The sequence below is a fragment of the Rhinoderma darwinii genome, chromosome 9 (assembly GCF_050947455.1).
Source record: "Rhinoderma darwinii isolate aRhiDar2 chromosome 9, aRhiDar2.hap1, whole genome shotgun sequence".
NCBI classification, from domain to species: Eukaryota; Metazoa; Chordata; class Amphibia; order Anura; family Rhinodermatidae; genus Rhinoderma; species Rhinoderma darwinii.
In genome coordinates, this window is record NC_134695.1 from 94,793,315 (window position 1) to 94,816,256 (window position 22,942).

At 43.5% G+C, this 22,942-nt stretch overlaps 2 protein-coding genes across 8 annotated transcripts in view; one reads left to right on the forward strand and one right to left on the reverse strand.

Annotated features, from left to right (window-relative positions):
* Positions 1-22,942, reverse strand: part of RPL13 (ribosomal protein L13) — a 257,531-nt gene that overhangs the window by 61,969 nt on the left and 172,620 nt on the right. The window lies entirely within an intron of this gene.
* ANKRD11 (ankyrin repeat domain containing 11) overlaps positions 1-22,942 on the forward strand; it is a 215,510-nt gene that overhangs the window by 15,711 nt on the left and 176,857 nt on the right. For 4 of the 7 annotated variants that reach the window (XM_075838584.1, XM_075838582.1, XM_075838585.1 and 1 more), the window contains exon 2: positions 7,546-7,622. The exons of 2 other annotated variants lie outside the window; for them this stretch is intronic. The gene's annotated coding sequence lies outside the window, so the exon portion shown is untranslated. Of the gene's footprint in view, positions 1-7,545; positions 7,623-7,650; positions 7,670-22,942 lie in introns of those variants that run through there. One more of the 7 variants, XM_075838587.1, reaches the window with a different exon arrangement.

Sequence of the window (22,942 nt, forward strand, 5' to 3'; positions counted from 1 at the left end):
AGAAGACCATGGTTATTGCAAGTTTTTTTATTTTATTTTTTTTATATATTTTTTTAAACTGCAGCCATTGAATCTAATGCAAGGACCACGAGGAAAAAAGGCATTGAAAACACGCCGCAGGTTTTTTCCTGCCTCCTATTGAGCTGCCTGGAAGAAAAAAAACAAAACTCCTCTGTCTCCTATTGAAATCAATGAGGGGGGGGGGGGGGATTGCGACGTGGTTTCTGCATAAAAATCGGCGCCAAAAAACTTATTGTGAATTGATGCTGTGAACCTCCTTTAAGAGTTCCTAAAAGATGTCAAAGAACATATTCTGGAGATCATTTTTAAATATTTTGGATATAAGCATGCAAACTGGCTATCAAGACGTACCATATGCCTAGCAGTAAATGAAATACAAATACTTGGTCTAACTATATAAGGCCTTTTCACATGGCCATATTATGGTTTCGCACAACCTCTGAGTTGTATTGAGACATAATACAGCTCACACAAGTCTCTGGTGTCATACTGTGCTTCTGCATGCTGTTGTATACAGAGGCATACCGGAGTTTTTTTTTAGTTTTGAATCGTACAGAAACGGAATGGCATGTTAAGTCCGATACTTAGTTCGAGTCAATTCACACGTTGCGTAAATACGGCAGTTTTTCTGCAACGGAATTGGTTGCAGATAATCAGCAGCAAATACAGTAGCCGCAAAGTGGATGACATAAAAAAATAAATCTCATCCACACACTGCGTAAGTACTGAGTGACTCAGAAATTGACCTGCGATGCAGAATTCTGAATTCAATGGGGGGTAGATCCCGTAACAAATAGCAGTTGTTGCGTTTTCTTTGCGGCAGGTTCGCACCGTTCCCGCCATAATGCGCAATTCAGGAACAAAAATAAAATCTCATACTTACCTAGAATTCTGTTTCTTTCTCCAGGCCGGCCTCCTGGGATGACCCTTCATCTCGTGTGACAGCCGCTGCAGCAGTCTCCTGGGATGAATAGTCATCCCAGGAGGCCGGCCTGCAAGCATTTACTGCGGCGCACAGGGTGGATACGCTGTGTGCTATTACGCAGCGTGTTCGCCCTGTGTGTACACAGCCTTAGGGCTTATTTAGACGGACGTAAAATACGTCCGTGCAACGCGCGTGATTTTCACGCGCCTCGCATGGACCTATGTTAGTCTATGGGACCGTTCAGACAGTCAGTGAATTTTGCGCAGCGTGAGTCCGCTGCGTAAGACTCACAACATGTCCTCGATTTGTGCGTTTTTCGCGCATCACGCACCCATTGAAGTCAATGGGTGCGTGAAAATCACGCGCAGCACACGGAAGCACTTCAGTTGTAGAAGAAATCCACTTTCTGCACTACTTGTTAAAGAGAAAAAAAAAAAGTCGAGCTGGTTTTGATTTTGAATTTTGACCAGTTTCTAAATGGATTTGCCTTGTGCTCAAATACTTTTACGGACGGCTCATTTTTTCCCCATGTTTGCTTCGTCAAGAAGATGGCACAATCAAGTTTCTAATGTTTCTGGATAAAATTGATGCAGAAAAGTGTTAAGATAAAAATACGGAAAGGTTTTTTAGGAAATGAGGACCATTTGGAGGAAATGTTCTAGAAGATTCAGACATTAATGAGAACATTTAAATACACAGCCTGGTATAACCAAGAAGATTCAAGTGGAACACTGGGCAGGTTATGGGTTTCTGACTTGGGGTCTCGGATGACGGGCGATGAGTGAAGATGTATAGGGTGGGTGGGGGGGGGGGGGATGTTTCTTACGCCTGTTATGGACTGTTGATGTTGGTTCTCTGTTATGACAAAATTGGAGGAAAAATGTAAAATGGAAGAAGGCGCAGAGTTACTTGTATGAATCTGTGTTGTGTGCATTGTTTAAAGAGATACTTCGTATGCAAGACATGATATCTTGTACGTGTCATGGAATATTTGTATACTCTGTACTTCAATAAAGAATGTTAAAAATAAAAGATGGCTTCTCCTGTGAGAAATAGAGGCAGTGCACAGTCAACTGAGTGTCTGTAATGCAGAATTGTAACGTTTATGCACTGGTGTAGGTTGTCGTGCATACAAAGTTCGGACCGGTTTATGGGGAGGTCTTGTGAGGTCACTGTTGGCCGAATGAGAAATCAAACTGGTTTCTGGTGTGGTCTGACTGGATCATTTAGGGTCAATGCATAATATGTGCAGCAACACCGCAGCGTGATACAGTACCAGCATAGACCATGAGATTTTGGGTAACCTCGTGTCCATGCTGCCATATTTTTCAGAATGTAAATTGACCTGCGGTGCATATTTTTGAAAATGCAGCATGTCCATTTATCTCAAGATTCCGCTTACGAATTGTATCCCTGCAGTTCAACGGAAATGCACAGCTGAACCCGCAGCGTTAAAGCGTCACTACGCATCATAACCCAAAAACTGCACTGAAAACGCACCTTTTGGGTTTATTTTTTTTTTCCTGCAAAGTTTTTGCGGTTCGGCAGTGTATTTTCCGCACCAAAATATGCAACATGTGCGTGTAGCCTAAGTCTACAGTAATTTATCCACCGGTGAGCCAAGGTTACAAATAATTGCTTTTTCTTTTTAGTGGGGATCATCTACATACTCTCTCATCTTGTAGGACATATACCATTAAGTGACGGCATTCAATACCTGGCAAATATTTTGTTCTAAAACATTCATACAGAAGGTATGCGCTTGAGCTTGTTGGGCATCCAATTCCAAAACCATGGGTGTTTTTTAATATGGAGTAGGGCCGACAATTTGCAACTCCTGTAGTTAGCGATACAAGAGGATAGCTTTTATTTTATTTTCGTTTTGTTTACGCGCCATTCGCTTAATCAGACTATTGCCCTGCTTTGTACGTTTGCGGTGTCTACTGCTTCATGACTGACCTGTTACTAGAGACTTCCACTTCACAATAATAACACAGTTGACTGAGGCAGATCTAGCAGATGAATAATTTTACAAACTGACTTTTGGCAAAGGTGGCATTTTAGAACAGTGCCATGTTTTAAAGTCAGAGTTCTTCAGTACGACCCATACTACCAGCAATGTCTCTATAGCAGCGTGCGTGATTTTATGCACCTGATTAGTGCGTTTATTAGAACAGCCAGGAGAGCTGTCAGATCCTCTTTACCAGAGCAGCGAGTAATTACGTAGTTAGTAACGCAATTGTCCTGGCAGTAAAAAAATGCAAAATCCATGTCGGTGTTGACAGATTTTGGCACCGATCAGCAGGGCCCTAAATTACTATTTAGCATTGTCATTTTATATAAATGTTATTTTACTGCAATGTTAGTGTAGCTAAATGTTTGACAAACTTCTGACATGTCATAGTGACATGTCAGAAGTTTGTATTGGTGGGGGTCCGAGCACTGAGAACCCACCAGTCGCTAGAACGTAGCAGCTGAAGCGCTCGTGTGAGCGCTCAGCAGCTTCGTGTCTGTTCGGCTGTTTCCGGATAACCGATGTATCGGAGTACGGGCTCGTAGACTTTCTATTGAGTCCGTACAGCGATTTACATTTATTTCCAGAAAAAGCCGAACAGACACTAAGCCAATCCAAACATCTGACACGTCAGAAGTTTGTCAAATGTTTAGCTACACTTCAAGAATTTTTTAATTTTTTTCCATTCCAGCATAATGTATCTGTTTTCTATATTAAGGTTTTCAGATCACTTTGCTGTTTACACGCTTATAATATTGATCACATTGCAAGATTTTTTTTTTAGTCAATCCTACTATTCAGTCCAAAAATTCTGGTGAATATCTCCCATTTACTTGGCATAAAAATGTATGGCCAGTTTGGGTGAAGCTTATCCTTCAGACTTTCCCTACTTTGGTGTGTTTTCCGCTGGAAGATGTCGCACAGGAAGTCCAGGGCGGGTGTGCGGTAGGGTTGATTGTCTCCCTATCCTGTGTTTTTTTTTTTTTTGTTTGTTTCTACCACCCTGTATCTTGGTACTTATTTGTTTCTCTTTGCATTTGTTATGACCACTAACAAAATATTGTAGTAGTCTCTGCTGTGAAATGATTGCACCCGCTCCTAATGTTTGTAAATCCTCCTGTACTTGTAGCGGAGGAATACTGTGAATGCGCCATGTCCTTGAACATGTTCTGCTACCACCCACTTATTTATTTTGTACAGATACGAGATATTTTTACATGTATATTTTGCATGACTGCTGCTATAGCAACTGATGTTCAATGTCGGTGACTGCTAACGAAGCATCACATATCGTTTGCTACTGACCTATTAACGCTGCAGTCACAGCGATATAGCGGTTTATTAACCCCTTAGTGACCAGCCTATTTTAGGCCCTAATGACCAAGCAATTTTTATTTTTTTTCCATTTTTCTATAGTCGCATTCAAAGAGCTATAACTTTTTTTTTTTTTTTTTTTAGACATTTTTTTTATTCTTCCATCGACATAGCCGTATGAGGACTTGTTTTTTGCGAGATTAGTTGTACTTTTTAATGGCGCCATTTTGGGGTAGATATTTTCCGATTTAACGTTTTTATTAACTTTTTTGGGGAGGGGAATAGGAAAAAACCCTGAAATTCCACCATTGTTCTATGCGTTTTTACGTTCACGCCGTTCACTGTGCGCCGTAAATAACTCATTACTCATTACTCGTACTCTATGGGTCGGTACGATTATAGCGATACCACATTTGTATAGGTTTTTTTTGTTATACTACTTTTGCACAATAAAAACTCCTTTTGAACGAGAATTTTGCATAGTCTTTCCAAGTAATTTTTTTTTATTTTTCCGTCAATGTAGTGACATAAGGGCTTGAGATGTAGTTTTGATTGGTACTATTTTGGGGTACGGAACTTATTGATCAACTCCTATTATGACTTTTGGGGGGCAATGGAAAAAGCAATTTCACCATTTGTTTTTTAGTTTTTTTGTTTTTCTTGTGTTTTTTTTTATTTTTTTTACTGTGCTCACCTTTTGTGGTTTAAATTACATTAACGTTATAGTTTGGGTCATTACGGTTGCGACGATACAATTTTTTTTTTTTTAAAACTAATTTTTATATATTTTAAGTCACATTTTTACTTAATAGTCCCACTAGGGGACTTTACTATGCGATCTTTAGATCGCTGCTATAATGCTTTGTTATACTTAGTATACCAGAGCATTATTGCCTGACAGTGTAAGGCTATGTTCACACGGAGTATTTTGCAGGAGGAATATCTGCCTCAAAATTCCGTTTGGAAGTTTGAGGCAGATTCTCTACTCCCTGCACGCCGATTTTCGCGGAGTTTTTCGGCCCGTGGCCATTGAGCGCCGCGGGCATAAAACACCGCAAAATACGCTTTCTCTGCCTCCCATTGAAGTCAATGGGAGGTCAGAGGCGGAAACGCCCGAAGGTGGGGCATGTCGCTTCTTTTTCCCGTGAGGCAGTTTTACTGCTCGCGGGAAAAAGACGCCGACGCCTCCCATTGAAATCAATGGGAGGCATTTTCGGGCCGTTTTTGACGAGTTTTGGGATGCGGTTTCCGCGTCAAAAAACTCGTCAAAATACTCTGTGTGAACATAGCCTAAGTCTGACAGGCAATCTATTAGGACGTGCCTCCAATTTTATACGTAGGTTCTGTATGAAACCATGAGGACGTAATCCTGACATGTTTACAGAGCTATTCTCCCCTAGAAGCAATACAGGGCAGCGTATGGTGTCACTCATGGCACGTACGGGTACATATGAGCCTGTTTTCTTGCTTTGTTTTATAGAATTTGGATATGAAACGCTTGGGACCCTTGTGGTTTTCGTGTTGATGTTTGTGTATGTAAGATTTGTTTAAAAAGATTTTCATTAGAGTGGAAAACCATGAACCTATACTAAAATGACTGCTTTCCAGTATGTACAACAGATGCCAATAACATATTCTTTCTAATAGAACTTTGTGTGTGTGTGTGTGTGTGTGTGTGTACACTTTGAAAGGCGTTTGCCCTACCATGGATACTGTGTGGCGATCTAAGAGTTTCTAAATTTGGAATGAAAAGGTGCTAATATTTACATAAACATGCTTTCAAATAATGCTTTTTTTTTATTGCAAAATTAAAAAGTTGTACAGCTTTCAAAAATACTTTACTTTCAATTGGTTCATTTTTGTTTGAGGTCCTACAATGAAAACACTCTTAGGCTAGATCCACATGAGCGTATGAAACCTCGGACGTGAAAATCTGAAGTTTTTCATATCCGAGGTACATCAGTGCTGCAACCCTGCGGGATGCGTTATCACACATCCCCCTCCCCCCCCATAGACTCGGGTCTATGGAGGGATGCGTGACGCATAAACAAAAATAGGACGTCCTATTTTTTTTATAACTGACCCCTCCCACAGTCCGTTTAAACAACGGCCGTGTGAATAAGTTTGTGTCAAAAAAATAAAAATAAAAATAAAAAAATCGTATACTTACCCAGGAGTCTTTCTTCCTGCAGGGATGACGTTTCATCATGCCATGTGACCACTGCAGCCAATCACAGGCTGTAATGGCGGTCACGAGGTATGAAACGTCATCCCAGGAAGCCGGCCTGCTGCAGTTTTCCACAGCGGACATTCTGGGGGAGAAACTGCACCACAGTTTGCTGCGGTTTTTCATTTGGAATTCCCTAAGATGCACAGGGCGGATACGCGCAGTTCTGAAAGGTTCCTTTTTTTTTTTTTCTTTCTTATGGAATAAATAGCGTTCGACAGTGCTAATGATTCCGTCAAACCAACAGAACCCTTTCACATCGGTGACAAACGGAAGCCATTAGCAAAGTATCCGTCACCATTGATAACTATGGTTATTGAAAAGGAAGCTATGGTTTCCGTTTGCCTTTCCATTGGGAGGTTTCCCCCGACTGAAAGCTCTGACGGAACGACAACGCTGATGTGAACAGGCTCTTGGGCTGATCCTATCTCAAACTGTTTTGACCGACTATTGAATAAAAAAATCAGGTCAAAGTTTAATTTACAAAACGATCGTATGACCATGAATGGCTGATAACCAGGATATTTTATCTCAAGTCTAGTCATCTCTCCTCGTATAGGTGGATGCAATCATATAATCCCCCCCCTCGCTATAGGGTTTATGCACACAATTTGTATTTTATGACCTCAGAGTTGTACAGCGCCATAATACAGCACCGATGGGGTACAACCTGACCAGATGAGAGACGACTACTGTCTTCTACTACCCGCTTTATCATTGATTTGCACGATGTGGCCCCTTGTCATCTTTTCTCTTTTAGATTTACTTGTGGGTCTTAGCAGGTTTGTAATGTGGGAAAATGACTGTGTGAAGATATTGCTTTATACCACATTTTATCAACTTTACAAAGAAATGGTTTTATCGGTCGCACTGCACAGTGATGTGCTAAGCAAGTTTCTTGGAGCTGTAAGCCGCTCGGCGTATGGGGGGGGCTACATCTGTACCAGCGAGAGTGTTGTCCTGCAGTGCAGTTCGATCTTTGAGATGCATTTGCGGTGTTGTCTGAGTGCACATCTAACAAATCTCATGTCTTTCTTATTTCAGAGTCTTCATACAAGTTTGGGCAAAACACTGGATTTTTATATGCGACTAGCACATCGCGGCTTTCCACTATGGAGTCGGTAAATATCCAATTGCAGCTTTTCATCCTTTCTGATCCCATCTGCCTGTACGTTCTGACTGTAAAGCTTTGATTTGTGGCTCGTCATGTTATACAAGTGAATGTTCACAGACAACAGGTCGTTTTAATAGCTCGTTTTATGGCTCTTTTGCTCTTTTAATTCTATGCTCTGCAGATTTCTAGATGTGAAGGGTTACCGCACTAGATGCCTTTTTGTGGCGCTTCATATAAACGGTTTACGGCCACTGTTTGATCACAAGGTTTCTGACTCGGCTGATGTTTGTCATCTCTGCTCCAGGATGCAGCGTTGTATTTTCAGTATCTCTTGAGTGGTTGTGTTTGACTCTCGTACTATTCCACGTGACCTTTCATGTTAATTTCACCTCCTCGTGTAAGTCTTTTGATTTACTATTATTGGCATAGAACGTGTACTTTGACCAGTCGTAATTTTTTTTTTTTTTCCCTTTTCTATTATGATTGGTGAAGTTGGACCAGCTATCTGTTATTGAATGTCCAGCTGACCTCAGATGTGTCAATTTTATGCGATTTATGTCAAATGAATCTGAAGCTTGGATTTGATGTTTAGTGAATTGCTCTTTCGTAGTCTGATGCTAGAGGAGGCCTATTGGGGGTGGGGTGGTTAGGATGTTTGCACTTTTACATCTGGATTGAATGGCTACTAGCAAAGGGATATATATATATATTTTTTTTGTGTTTGCCATTGCTGCTTCTTGACTTTTTAGCCTTTCCTTTTTAGTCTGCGGCGAGTTTCCTTCTTTTGGCGGTTTTAGATTAATTCTTTGCACATTTAGCAGCACTTGATATTTCTTGTTTGCTTTTTCTTATGACACTCTTTCCTGCCTTTTCTGGTGCATGTCTGGGCTCAAGCATCTTAATGGACTCATTCTGTGAGTGTTACATTGTGTTCTCTCCCCCGCACCATTTGCTTTATGCCTTGGAGCGGGTGTGTTCTTCACGTGGCTCTTTCCATATAGTAGCTTGTTAACTCTGCTTATTTCTTTGTTTTGAGGCTGAGGCCCGGCTTCTCACGTGCAAGCAATTAACAAGCTATGGCATTAGACCTTTATTTAATGCTTCTCCTGTTGTCTTACGACAACCGTACCACCCTAAAGAAAGTAAAATAAAAAATTTTGTCTAAATGTTCTACTTTACCAACTTCCCCATTTTATTTCAACTGACAAGCGTGGAAATTTCATTCACATAAAGAGTTCAATTGGCAGATACACCCTACACTTCAATACGGCAAATGTAGCGTTGTCCACGTAGTGGTCATAAAATTTGTAAGAAGGTTTTTTATGATGGTGCTCCATGTCAGCCACAGACACAAACTGGAAGATCCTGTATTATGAAAAAAGCAAGAGGGAAAATAGACACGGCACTCGCCAATTCATTTTGTTCACTCCGTTTTCTTTTCCATAAACACATGGGCTGCAGGAGCAAAACGCAGTACTTCAAATATCGGCAGGGCGGCCGTTTCAGATCACATGGCGCTTCATCCTGGTGCCTTATGTGACGTGTATCGTGTGTGTTTATAGCGATCACATGACTCAACAAGGTAACACACGATGTTAATAGAAATAGCACAGAACAAAATTACAGAATGACCACATAGAAACAATTCTAAATAAAAGAAAAAACATAACCATAAATATTATTGTAAACCATTGCTATGTTAGCATAGTGTTCCAATAATTTTGATAATTTAACCCTATAGGGCCCAAGGAAGCAAATCAGGCAAACCATATAGTTTCATGTCTTATTATGCCCTGGTTTAAACCCGTATTAATCCTGCAAGTGTCATACAAGTAGCATCACCTCCGTGACATCCTCTTATATTCTGGATCAATCTTGGGGAACCATTTCCCGTAGTTATCGATCACCAATGTTCCCTAAATCTGACGAACATCGGTCTGATAGTTTTACCGATATAGAAAAAATGGCAAGGACATTTTAAAGGGTAACTAAACTTACAACAATCTTCTGACATAGTGACGTGTCAGAAGTTTTGAGCACTGAGACCCCCACCGATTGTTAAAACGAAGCTGCAGAAGTGCTCTGAGTGCTGAGCCGCTTGGTTTCTGATTTGGCTTTTCTCGGAAATCCGGTGTACAGACTCAATAGAAAGTCTATGGGCCCGTACACCATTACATCGGCTTTCCGAAAAAAGCTGATCAGAAATTAAGCGGTTCACCCGATCACTTCTGCCACTTCATTTTAGCAATTGGTGACTGTCTCAATGCTTGGACCTCCACCGATCAAAGCTTCTGACATGTCACTACAACACATGTTTAGTTTAGTTACTTTTATACAACATGATCTGTACAACATGCGATGAAAGTTCTAACTTCAAAAATGACTGACCCCAATCTAATAAATATATCCCTTTTTATAATGTGCCTGCAAAAGGAACAATTTCATTAAAGGGGTTTGTCCACTACCGGACAACTGATGACTTTTCCACCGGCTAGGTCATTGGTATAAGATCGGTGGGACCCTGCACTGATCCACTGCTTTGTCTGCCTGCAGGCACCGGATGTCATTGCACAGGAAGCAGTTGGCTCGTTATATTGCATAGCAGCCGAGCCGCAGCTTGGTTACTATTCCATAACCGGAGCCTTCTGCTTATGGCATGGACGTCCAGCCATAGCGAATGAATGTTGCGGGGTCTGGGTGTCGGACCCCCACCAATCGTATACTGACGACCTATCCAGTGGATAGGTAATCCATTGTCCAGTAGTGGACAATCACTTTAATTCAGTTGAGTAGGTGCTGTACAGACATCAGGAGCCTAGTAGCAAGTGTGCCTTTTAATGTGCATCTGCTGCGTAACAATTCAGATTGCTTTCTGTTGATGTAGGAACACTAGGCGTAAACACTGCGGATTTTATGCAACTGATTTCATTGCTGAAAATACGCAGCATAGTACAATAGCAGCAGTGTGGATGAAATGTGAATAAATCTCCTCCATATACATGGGGGGAGGGGGGGGGAAAAATCTGAATTATTTTTTTTTTTACTTTAAGAAATTGACCTGTTTTTTTGCTATTTTTATTTTTTTTTCATAGCCACAGCATGTCAATTTATGCTACAGAATCCATACTCTTCTGTTCTGGGTTTTCCCCTTTGATTTCTATAGGGAGGTAAAACTTGCAACAAAGAGGCATGTGTTGCGACTTTTGCGATGGAAACGATGCGATTCTGCCGCAATACTCCCCGCCCCCCCCCCCTCCCCGGCTGTAGTCCTAGCAACACAATCCTCTGTTCTGAGCTCAGCCCGGCCTCCTTGGGATGATGTTTCATCCCATGCGACTGCTGAAGCCAATCAAAGGCTGCGGAGTCATCCCAGGAGGCTGGACTACGATCAGAAGAGAGGGACGCATCGCCATGGCCGGGGTAAGTATAAACTTTTTTTTCTAAAAAATTCTTAAACGATTTCCACAGTGAACTGCACCGCTATTTGTTGTGTGTTTTTTTGGTCAGAACTCCCTGTGGCTTCCATGACCGGTACGATGTTTTCTTTTACATGGTATATACACTCTGTGTTTGTACCCTCAATGCGTTGGCAACTTTGTTGCTAGGTCAATAAAAAAAATTGTCTCAATGCGTATAGTATTTTGATCATCGCTAGTATTGTACTAAAAAAGGGCTACAATGTATAGTATGAACTTAGAGCTCAGTTAAATGGTCATAACCATGTAGCTCTGACAGCTGTGCGGTTTAGTACTTCTATATAATGCCGGTCTGTGGGATCGCTCTGCTTTGGCTGAAGAAATCTCTTAGGCTTGTAGCAAATCAAAGCAAATACCCTTCAGTCTGATTTGGCTTCTTCATTGAACCTTAGACACAATGCTTAATCGGTCCTCTCAATGCTAATGGCCGCCCCTCCAGTTCTTGTCTGTTTTCATATTTAAAGAGGCTCTGTCACCAGATTTTGCAACCCCTATCTGCTATTGCAGCAGATCGGCGCTGCAATGTAGATTACAGTAACGTTTTTATTTTTAAAAAACGAGCATTTTTGGCCAAGTTATGACCATTTTTGTATTTATGCAAATGAGGCTTGCAAAAGTCCAAGTGGGCGTGTTTAAAAGTAAAAGTACAACTGGGCGTGTATTATGTACGTACATCGGGGCGTTTACTACTTTTACTAGCTGGGCGTTCTGACGATAAGCATCATCCACTTCTCTTCAGAACGCCCAGCTTCTGGCAGATCACGCTGTGACGTCACTTCCCCAGGTCCTGCATCGTGTCAGACGAGCGAGGACACATCGGCACCAGAGGCTACAGTTGATTCTGCAGCAGCATCAGCTTTTGCAGGTAAGTAGCTACATCGACTTACCTGCAAACGCCGATGTGTCCTCGCTCGTCCGACACGATGCTGGACCTGTGAGTGACGACACAGCGTGATCTCTCGAACACGCTGTGTCTGCACTGCCAGAAGCTGGGCGTTCTGAAGAGAAGTGGATGATACTTCTATACACAACGCCCAGCTAGTAAAAGAAGTAAAAACGCCCCGATGTACGCACATAATACACGCCCACTTGGACTTTTACTTTAAACACACCCACTTGGACTTTTGCAAGCCTCATTTGCATAAATACAAAAATGGTCATAACTTGGCCAAAAATGCTCGTTTTTAAAAAATAAAAACGTTACTGTAATCTACATTGCAGCGCCGATCACATGCAATAGGAGATAGGGGTTGCAAAATCTGGTGACAGAGCCTCTTTAAGGCCCATAATGAAATTGTGACTAACCCTTTACCAGACAACAAGTTGTATGTGTGTTCTGCACAAATTGCTTCAGTGACTACAACAACACTGCTGTTATCCGCCTTGTGCTTAAGGCCATGTTCACACGGCATGAATTTACCTAAAGAATATACGTGGCTGAAACTCTTATTACGCAGCTTTTCAGTGCTGCTGTAGATTTTTAAAATGCACAGAATTTGCATTATTTCATAAAGATTTTTTATTTATTTATATAAAGCATGTGACGAAGGTGTAAAATCCCATTCACATGAATTGTTGGTGGACAATATCCTGAACACGGCTTTATACCCTTTATAGACCTGTTGGATGGCATTATGACCTGCACAATTAAGTGCCAGAAAAAGTCTCTTGTATATGATTGTTTGCTGCGGACTCCTGTTTTATGCTGATCATGTGCAGTAGATAACTGTAAAAACCTTCAGTGCATTTATCGAAATCTGTCATGTTGGTTGAGCACGGTTTATGTATTCTGCGGTTTAGGCGAACCTCATCTATTGTTGCTATGCAACGTGTTAGTCTCCTCCGAGATGAGGGTTTTTCAACTTTAAAATGGATTTTACTTTTCACCTTAGGTGCTGCATTACCTATTACCTTGTCACAGGACACTGCATGCAGTGAATACTTCTAAAATCTAAGCAACAGTATTTGCCATACATATCACAGGGGTGGAAACAATGCTCCGGATTTGTGGCCCCTGTAAATGGGACAGCGATCAGCCGACAAACGAGCAATCTATCGTTCGTTGACTGTTCACATCATTTATGCGGCCTGTAAAATAATAGTCGTAAGCAGCACATCTACCTGTGCAAACAATGATGCAAACTAATGGAGTCCGAGCAATCCCATTAAGGATGGTTCATCCCCATACATCAGAGCTTATAAAAGGGCCTGTTCATGAGCAAAGTTTTTTTGGGGGTTATATTGTGACATTAGCTATGGCCAAAATTCTGCTTGTGTAAACCAGCCTTTTTTTTTTTTTTTGTTTTTGTTTACCTCCGTGTGAACAGTCAACAATCATAAATATAAAAAGTTAGGCTTCGTTCACATCTGCGTTGGGGTCCCGTTCTGACGTTCCGTCGGAAGTTTCCGTCAGAACGGGACCCTGAATAGACACAAACTGACACGAACGGAAACCAGGGTTTCCGTTTCCATCACCATTGATTTCAATGGTGACGGATCCGGTGCCCATGGCTTCCGTTTGTGTCTGTTGTGCACCGGACACGTCGTTTTGCTGGAAGCAATAGCGTAGTTGACTACGGGTGAGCGGTAATTTGAATCCATAAATTATTGGTTACCCTGAACCTTTTCCCACCACACTATATAACAATATGCTCAGCTTCTTCTGCTCTATAACATAATGCCCGCAGATAAAACCACATGCTGGGCAAGACCGGTTTAATAATTACCATGACTACAGAGTATGGGCAGAATTCTTCTTTTGAGAATTTTTTGCCCACTTCGTGATCTTCACGAATCTAAAACGTGGAATAACAATTTTTCCCAACCAATCCGAACGGTCAGCAAGTTGTGGAGCAATGGCTGCTTAAAACGTGAATCTGGCAAAATATTTTCACAACCTTTAACAAGCTAAAGGTGTCTATAGATATGCCTGTGTGCGAGCAATGAGCAGCAATCAGACGGATAATGTAATTATGCTGCTGTGGTGACAATGATCCTTTTGCAACTGGAGTTCTTTTTACTGGATGAGACAGGCTTTAAACCTCGTTGCTACAGTAGGTAAATATTTGGGCGAATACTTCTAATTGTAGCAAAATACAGTATCTACACCTATAAATATTAGGCCTCGGGGATAAAAATGTTCCAGCAAAGTGTCTGGTGTCCTTACCAACCACTTGCATACGAGCTACGTTTTTCCTACCAGCAGTCTATCTTCTTGCATGCATGTTTGCAAATCTAGTGATTTTGGTGGTGTGATCCAGAAAAATATTCTACTGTATATTACGGGTAAGCTGTAAAGCACTGAATTCTGTTTTATGTTTAATTGCAATGATCTGCAGACTATTCTTCTTTTGGTTGGTGGCACCTTGGTGCTTGGTTTGACATTCTTCACTGAAGATTTCGTAATTTTCCCAAGTGGACTGATTGTCTGACAGTCAGACGTTTTCTAACTCCTTGATCTGTAATGCCTTAGTTTTTCCCCAGTAAGGGCTCATTTACGTGAGCGTGTTATACGTCCGTGCAAAGCGTGTGATTTTCACGCGCGTCGCACGGACCTATATTAGGCTATGGGGCCGTACAGACAGGTGCGTGATTTTCACGCAGCGTATGTCGTCTTGCGTGAAACGCACGACATGTCCTATATTTGTGCGCTGTTTGCGGATCACGCACCCATTGAAGTCAATGGGTACGTGAAAACCACGCATGTCACACGGAAGCACTGCCGTGTGCCGCGCGTGATTCGCGCAAGAGCAGTAAAATTATGAATTTAAACAGAAAAGCACCACGTGCTTTTGTGTTTACAAATATCCAAACGGAGTGTCATAATGATGACGGCTGCGCGAAAAGCACGTAGCCACGCATCATACAGGGCTGACACACGGAGCTGTTAAGTGACTTTTGCCTACGCAAAATGCCGCGTTTTTTGCGTGCGCAAAACGCACACGCTCGTGTAAATCAGGCCTTAGGCTGTTTTACATTGCTGATGGGAATGTAAGTACGAAGTCCTGAATATGGAAAAACTGTTGTGTGAATGTATTAGAATAAAATTTGTCATTTTACAGACAAGATCCGTGTGTTTACATTGGGGTTCTGCCCTCCTTTTTTTGTCATTTTCTTCTATTTGCTGTTATGGACTTGGACATTGGGAGCCCCTAATGTTTCTTGTTTAAGACTATATATTATTAGTACAGTAATTTTATTCTCCAAATTAAATGGCTTCCCCTCTCCTAAGATTGATTGAAGGGGGCTATGCAGAAGGTACATCTGATCGGGTATAAATTCAATCGGTGGACAATATTACTGTAGAGTTCAGGAGCCACTTAGACCACTCCAGGGGTTAATTAGATAACCATTTTTTTTTAAATTGTATGTATTTATCCAGATAATTTCCGTAGACTTCAATAGAAACTGCCTTTAAAGTTAATCAAAAAAGTGGCCAAGGAAGGGGGAATGCAAGAAAACAGAAGGTTATTACTCGCCCGACATTCCAGCGCAGCTGCACCAGTCCTCCCCATTGCTGTTTGTCATGGCTGCAGTGATGATGCCCCCATATACCCATACGTTCGCTGCAGCCAATCACTGGTCTCAGTGAGTGTATGGCACAAGACTGCTGAGGCCAGTGATTGGCTGCATCGATCATGTGGGTATACAGGCACAATATTGCTGTAGCCATGTCAACCAGCACCGGTGGGGAGGATTGGAGCAGCTACACTGGAACACCAGTCAATGTGTCCTGTGAGAAACACCCCCCCCCCCCCCCACACACCCGCTGCATGGATGACCACCGACCCATTCATTTCTACGGGGCTGCCGAAGATGGCGTCTGGCAGCCCCATAAAAATGAATGGAGCGTTGTCCATGCATGCCCAGTACCGCTCCATTCATATGGGGCACAAAGGGATGGCCACGTAAGCCCATTCTAGTAATCAGTGGGGGTCCCAGCTTTCGGACCCCCACCGATCAGATATTTATCACCTATCCTGTGAAAAGGTGATACATATTGATTATGGGACACCACCCTTTAAAGAGGCTCTGTCATCAGATTTTGCCACCCCTATCTGCTATTGCAGCAGATCGGCGCTGCAATGTAGATTACAGTAACGTTTTTATTTTTAAAAAACGAGCATTTTTGGCCAAGTTATGACCATTTTTGTATTTATGCAAATGAGGCTTGCAAAAGTCCAACTGGGCGTGTATTATGTGCGTACATCGGGGCGTTTTTACTACTTTTACTAGATGGGCGTTCTGACGAGAAGTATCATCCACTTCTCTTCAGAACGCCCAGCTTCTGGCAGTGCAGACACAGCCATGTTCTCGAGAGATCACGCTGTGACGTCACTCACAGGTCCTGCATTGTGTCGGCCACATCGGCACCAGAGGCTACAGTTGATTCTGCAGCAGCATCAGCATCAGCGTTTGCAGGTAAGTAGCTAACGCCGATGCTGCTGCAGAATCAACTGTAGCCTCTGGTGCCGATGTGGCCGACACGATGCAGGACCTGTGAGTGACGACACAGCGTGATCTCTCGAGAACACGGCTGTGTCTGCACTGCCAGAAGCTGGGTGGTAACGAAGAGAAATGGATGATACTTCTCGTCAGAATGCCCAGCTAGTAAAAGAAGTAAACACGCCCCGATGTACGCACATAATACACGCCCAGTTGGACTTTTACTTTAAACACGCCCACTTGGACTTTTGCAAGCCTCATTTGCATAAATACAAAAATAGTCATAACTTTTAAAAATAAAAACGTTACTGTAATCTACATTGCAGCGCCGATCTGCTGCAATAGCAGATAGGGGCTGCAAAATCTGGTGACAGAGCCTCTTTAAGTTAGAATCTTGCAGCAAATGGATACAGTGTAAGGCGGGATTCACACGACAGGGTTTCCCGGCCGGGTGCCGGCCGTTCATAAATCGGCCGGCACCCGGCTGCATTAGGAATAATAGACCCCTAATGGGGCTATTCACACGACCGATTTTTTGACGGCCGGGAAAACCGGCCGTCAAAAAATAGGACATGCTCTATTTTCGGCCGGGTGCCCGGCCGCCCGGCTCCCATAGAAGTCTATGGGGCCGGGTAATACCCGGCCATCACCGGAATGTGTCCCGAGTGATGGCCGGGTCTACCGTCGCTCGGCACTCTCTCTCCTCCTCCTCACAGTGCAGAGTGCATGTGAGGAGGAGGAGGAGGATCTTTTATTGCTCGCTGTAGGAGTCGGAATCCCCAATCCCCGGCCGGGGATTGGGGATTCCGCTACAGGAGAAGTGCGTGACTACACTGTCCAGATATGGACACAGCGAAGTCACGCACTTCTGCAGCGGAATCCCCGACTCTATGGCCAGGGATGCCGCTACAGGAGAAGTGCATGACTACACTGTCCATATATGGACACAGCGAAGTCACGCACTTCTGCAGCGGAATCCCCGACTCTATGGCCGGGGATGCCGCTACAGGAGAAGTGAGTGACTACACTGTCCATATATGGACACAGCGAAGTCACGCACTTCTGCAGCGGAATCCCCGACTCTATGGCCGGGGATGCCGCTACAGGAGAAGTGAGTGACTACACTGTCCATATATGGACACAGTGACGTCACTCACTTCTGAAGCGGAATTCCCGACCTGTGGCAGGGAATTCCTCTTCAGGAGAAGTCAGTGACTACACTGGCCATATATGGACATTGAAGTCAGTGACTTCTCCTGGAAGGGGGGGGGGATGGGTGCAACCTACAGGGGACTTGGTGGCATCACCTACAGGGGGCAGGGTGGCATCACCTACAGGGGGCAGGGTGGCATCACCTACAGGGGGCAGGGTGGCATCACCTACAGGGGGCAGGGTGGCATCACCTACAGGGGGCAGGGTGGCATCACCTACAGGGGGCAGGGTGGCATCACCTACAGGGGGCAGGGTGGCATCACCTACAGGGGGCTGGGTGGCATTACCTACAGGGGGCTGGGTGGCATTACCTACAGGGGGCTGGGTGGCATTACCTACAGGGGGCTGGGTGGCATTACCTACAGGGGGCTGGGTGGCATTACCTACAGGGGGCTGGGTGGCATTACCTACAGGGGGCAGGGTGGCATCACCTACAGGGGGCTGGGTGGCATCACCTGCAGGGGGCTGGGTGGCATCACCTGCAGGGGGCTGGGTGGCATTACCTACAGCGGGCTGTGTGGCATCACCAACAGGGGGCTGGGTGGCATTACCTACCAGGGGGGCTGTGGCATTATCTACAAAGGGCTGTGTGTGGCAACAAATTTAAATGAAATTCATCCGATTTTAAAACGGACAGGGAAAAAAACGGATGCAAATCGGGTCCAAATCGGCCGGTAAAAACGGCAACTCGGCCCGGAACGGAATCGGAACGGATGCAAATCGGATGCAAACCGGCCGGGAAAATCGGCCAAAAACGGCCGATTTTCCCGGCCGACACTCGGACCCTGTCGTGTGAATGAGGCCTAACGGATTTCACCAGCCGTGCATTAAATAAGGGCAGGTTTCTCAGGGCAGTGGTTTAAAATCAACCACACATGAAGGTCACATGCGACTACCTACTCATCTTACCAGTGTTCTCAAAAAGTATTCTCTCATTAGCTTGAAAAGATTTTTCATCGAGGTATTTATTGAGAATTAAGTTGTTGTGGTTTTTGTCTCCTGCTTTTTTTTAATGATTTTAACATTTCTTAGATCCCCTTCACACAGGGCGTTTAACTACTCGTAAAAAACACTAGCGTTTTTTATAACATATTTTTTTATGGTCAATTGACATGTGTTTTTGTGTTGTGTTTTTTAATTTTATTTTTTGCCCCCACCCTTCCTCTTCTGGTGTTTTTCAAGTCCTATAGAAAGTTTTATGGGGAAACTCCAAAAAAAAGGCATACTCAAGACATTTAAAGTAGTCTGGCTGTAGCGTTTGTAACCTGAAAAAATGCAGCAGAGTGCTGTGTGTGAATACAGCCTTATGTATTTTATCAAGATAATCAAGCATAAAGCCCAAACAAAAAACCACCAAAAAAAACTATCTAGATTGATTAGAATGGTTTGCTGCCAGTTGGTTCTCAGGAGATGGCCAGTGCACATAGCAGAGGGGGAGTAGCTGCAGGGGGCGCTCCATGTTCCTCGGTGAAGCCCTGTACTCTGCCCTTGAAGCTTTGACGGTTTATGTCATGTGTTGGAACATGCCAGCGTTTTGGTTTCTGATTCTGCACGGAAGGACAGAGTTTGCACCGTATTAGGGGGGAGTTCACACTGAGTTTTTTGACACGGAAACCGCGCCAAAAAAACGGCCGGAAATGGCTTCCATTGATTTCAATTGGACACAGGCGTTTTTTCCCGCGATCGGATAAACTGTCTTGCAGGAAAAAGGGACATGCCCTATCTTCGGGCGTTTACGCCTCTGACCTCCCATTGACCTCAATGAGAGGCAGAGAAAGCGTATGTTGCAGCGTTTTATGCCCGCGGCGCTCAATGGCTATGGGGGAAAAACGCTGCCAAAATCGGCGTGCAGGCAGAGGAAAATCCAAACGGAATTTTGAGGCAGATTTTCCTCCTGCAAAAAACTCAGTGTGAACCCAACCTTACACTGATCTATAATTCAATGTCTGCTTAGGACCCTTTAACCCGTTAGTGACCGGTTAGTGATAGTCTTTTTACGTCGGTCACTAACGGGCCTTATTCCGATGCCATAGACTTTTTACGTCGCGGCATCGGAATAAGTAAACAGAGCAGGGAGCTGTCAAAACTCCCTGCTCTCAGCTGCCAGAGGTAGCTGAGGGCTGGGAGCATCCCTGCTCTGCCGGGTGAGATCGATATTAGTATCGCTCTCACCCGTTTAACCCCTCAGATGCGGTGCTCAATAGCGAGCACCGCATCTGAGTGGTTTTGGAGAGAGGGAGCTCCCTCTCTCTCCCACCGACACCCGGCGATACGATCGCCGAGTGTCTGTCTGCGATGGCAGCCGGGGGCCTAATAAAGGCCCCCAGGTCTGCCAGTAATGAATGCCTGCTAGATCATGCCGCAGGCATGACCTAGCAGATGCCTGTCCGTTTTAAACGGACAGGCATAATACACTGCAATACAAAAGTATTGCAGTGTATTATAAATGCGATCGCAGAATCGCATATTAAAGTCACCTAATAGGACTAGTAAAAAAAAGTTAAAAAAACATTTCATCCCATGTGACCGCTGCAGCCAAGGAGGCCGGGCCACGTACAGAAAAGCGGAATTAATTTTAATGTAAATTTAATTTTTTTTTGTTCCGGCGCTGCTTTCCGCTGTGGAAATTCTGCCCGAATAAACGCACCACGACGGGGTGCGGCTTTTCGGACGGCATTCCCTGCGGTGTTCAGGGTGGATATGCTGTCCAGCTTGACGCAGTGTATCTGCCCTGAACACAACATTTGTGTTCCTACCCTTAGGGCCCATTCACACGAACATGAATCTCGTCTGTGTGCTGTGCATGGAAATCACGCTCGGCACGCGGAGCCATTGAAGTCAATGGATGCGTAAAAACCACGCACAGCACACAGATTTGCGCATCAATTCCTTTTTTAAAAAAGCACAGAGGCAATAATGCAACGCCCACGGACCAAATTTACGCACTGTTTTTACATGCGTAAATCTGTCCCGCTCGTGTGAATGTAGCCTTAAGGTGACCAGGTAATAGACTTTTGTCTACGGATAGCAGGGAATTGCTTGAAGGTATACACTTCCTTTTTCAGCTTTGGCGTTGAAAAGAGCCCATATTTTCTTCAGATTGTGAAAATTGCCTGAAAGCTAAAATAACCTTCCTTGTGACACATGGGTGGATTTCATAATGTTGGATTTCATACTTCTATACAATCTATTCACCACCCAGCTATCCCAATGTACATTTTGGTTGACAGGGTTTATTAAACTGAATATCTTGTTGGGATTAGCTGTTAGTCTAGTCTGCTTGTTCATTGAATGTCTGCATTGATGTAATTAAACTGCAACACAAGGTCCGTAAACACCTCCGCTTTTATATAACGGTCAGTAGGCGCATGGCTGCCGGAAACTAGATTGTCTTGCTTCTTGAGAATTACATATAACGTATGGGGATGTGTTTTCTACATATTTAAAGGGATTATCCGGGGACCACAAAAAACCCACAAATTTGTATAAGCACACTTCTACACCACAATTACTCTGCTTGCACAAAACACTTCTGTAGTACTCCCCACTTCTGATGATGCATTCCGGACTTGTTTCATGTAATGCGCGATCAGCCGTGGACTAAACCATTCGTGTCTAAGGTGTTATAACTGCATGGGCAGCTGGGATTCCCAAAATCTTCACACAAAGGTTTTAATTGTTGATCATCAGTATTTCACTGTGCCTAGCTGATTTATTTTCTCTAATATCGTGTGATTTTTCTGCTTAATAAATAGAAGATAGGCCTCATGCACACGACCGTAAGAGTTTTTACGGCCCACAGATACGGATTCACACCCTTAGCTGTCTGCAATCGCGGAAGCGCCCATAGTCTTCTATGGGAGAGTACGTGCCGCAATTGCCAACAAGAATAGGACATGTTCTATATTTTGCATATTATTTCTACGGCACGGACACCCATCCGTAAATATATACAAAATGGTGTCCGTGGCCTTTAGAAATAAATGGGTGCAATTTCAGCCGTAATTACGGATGTAAACTATGGTTGTGTGCGTGGGGCCTTAGGCTAAATTTTTCCTTTAGGGTGTAGTTTTGTGGTAGTGATTATCATTATACTATAAATCGCTATGTATGTATAAATAAATAAAACAAACACTGATCTGACTAGTGAAAGAGAACCTGAAATTTCGCCACTTTTTTTTGCACCTTAAATCGACGTCCTTTACCGTGTGGTATAAATAACACAGCTTTATTCAGCGGGTTGTTACGATTGCAAAGATACCAAATTTATATAGATTTTGTATGTTTTACTACTTACACAGTAAAAACACTTTTTTTTTTCTAAATTATTTGTTCTTGCGTCTCCATATTTGAAGAGCCGTAACTATTTTATTGTTCCGCCGATGCAGTTGTATTTGGGCTTTTTTTTTGCGGGACGACTTGTAGTTTTATTGGTACCATTTTGGAGTAGATGCGACTTTTTGATCACTTTTTATCCTTTTTTTTTTTTTTAAGTCAGGATTAACAGAAAACAGCAATTTTTCCATTGTTTTTTATTTTATTTTTTACGGCGTTCACCGTGTGGGTTAAATAATATAACCGCTTTATAGTCGGGGTCGTTACGGACGCGGCGATACCAAATATGTGGCATTCACTACAGGCAGACCTGGGGGCCTTTATTAGGTCCCCGACTGCCATCGGAGACAGACACTCGGCGATCTTATCGCCGGATGTCGGTGGGATGAGAGGGAGCTCCCGCCCTCTCTCCAAAACCACTCAGATGCGGTGCTCGCTATTGTGCACCGCATCTTAGGGGTTAAACGGGTGAGATCGATACTAATATCGATCTCACCCGGTCGGTCGAGCAGGGACGCCCCCAGCCCTCAGCTACCTCTGGCAGCTGAGAGCAGGGAGATTTGACAGCTCCCTGCTCTGTTTACTTTATTCTAATGCAGCGCCGTGGAATGGCGGCGCTGTAGAATAAAGCCCATTAATGACCGCCGTGAAAAGGCTAATCGGCGGTCATTAAGGGGTTAATAACCATCTCGTGCGTACTGCTATACGTGAGACTAAACATAGTCATATGCCTGAAAAACTGGCCGTTTTTGTGCGCTTGCAAATCAGACGCTTGTGTGAATAAGGTCTAATCCTGTGTGTTGCGGCCGACACGTGAAGAGCTCATCACAGTTAATAAGTATACAATGAGAACTTGATT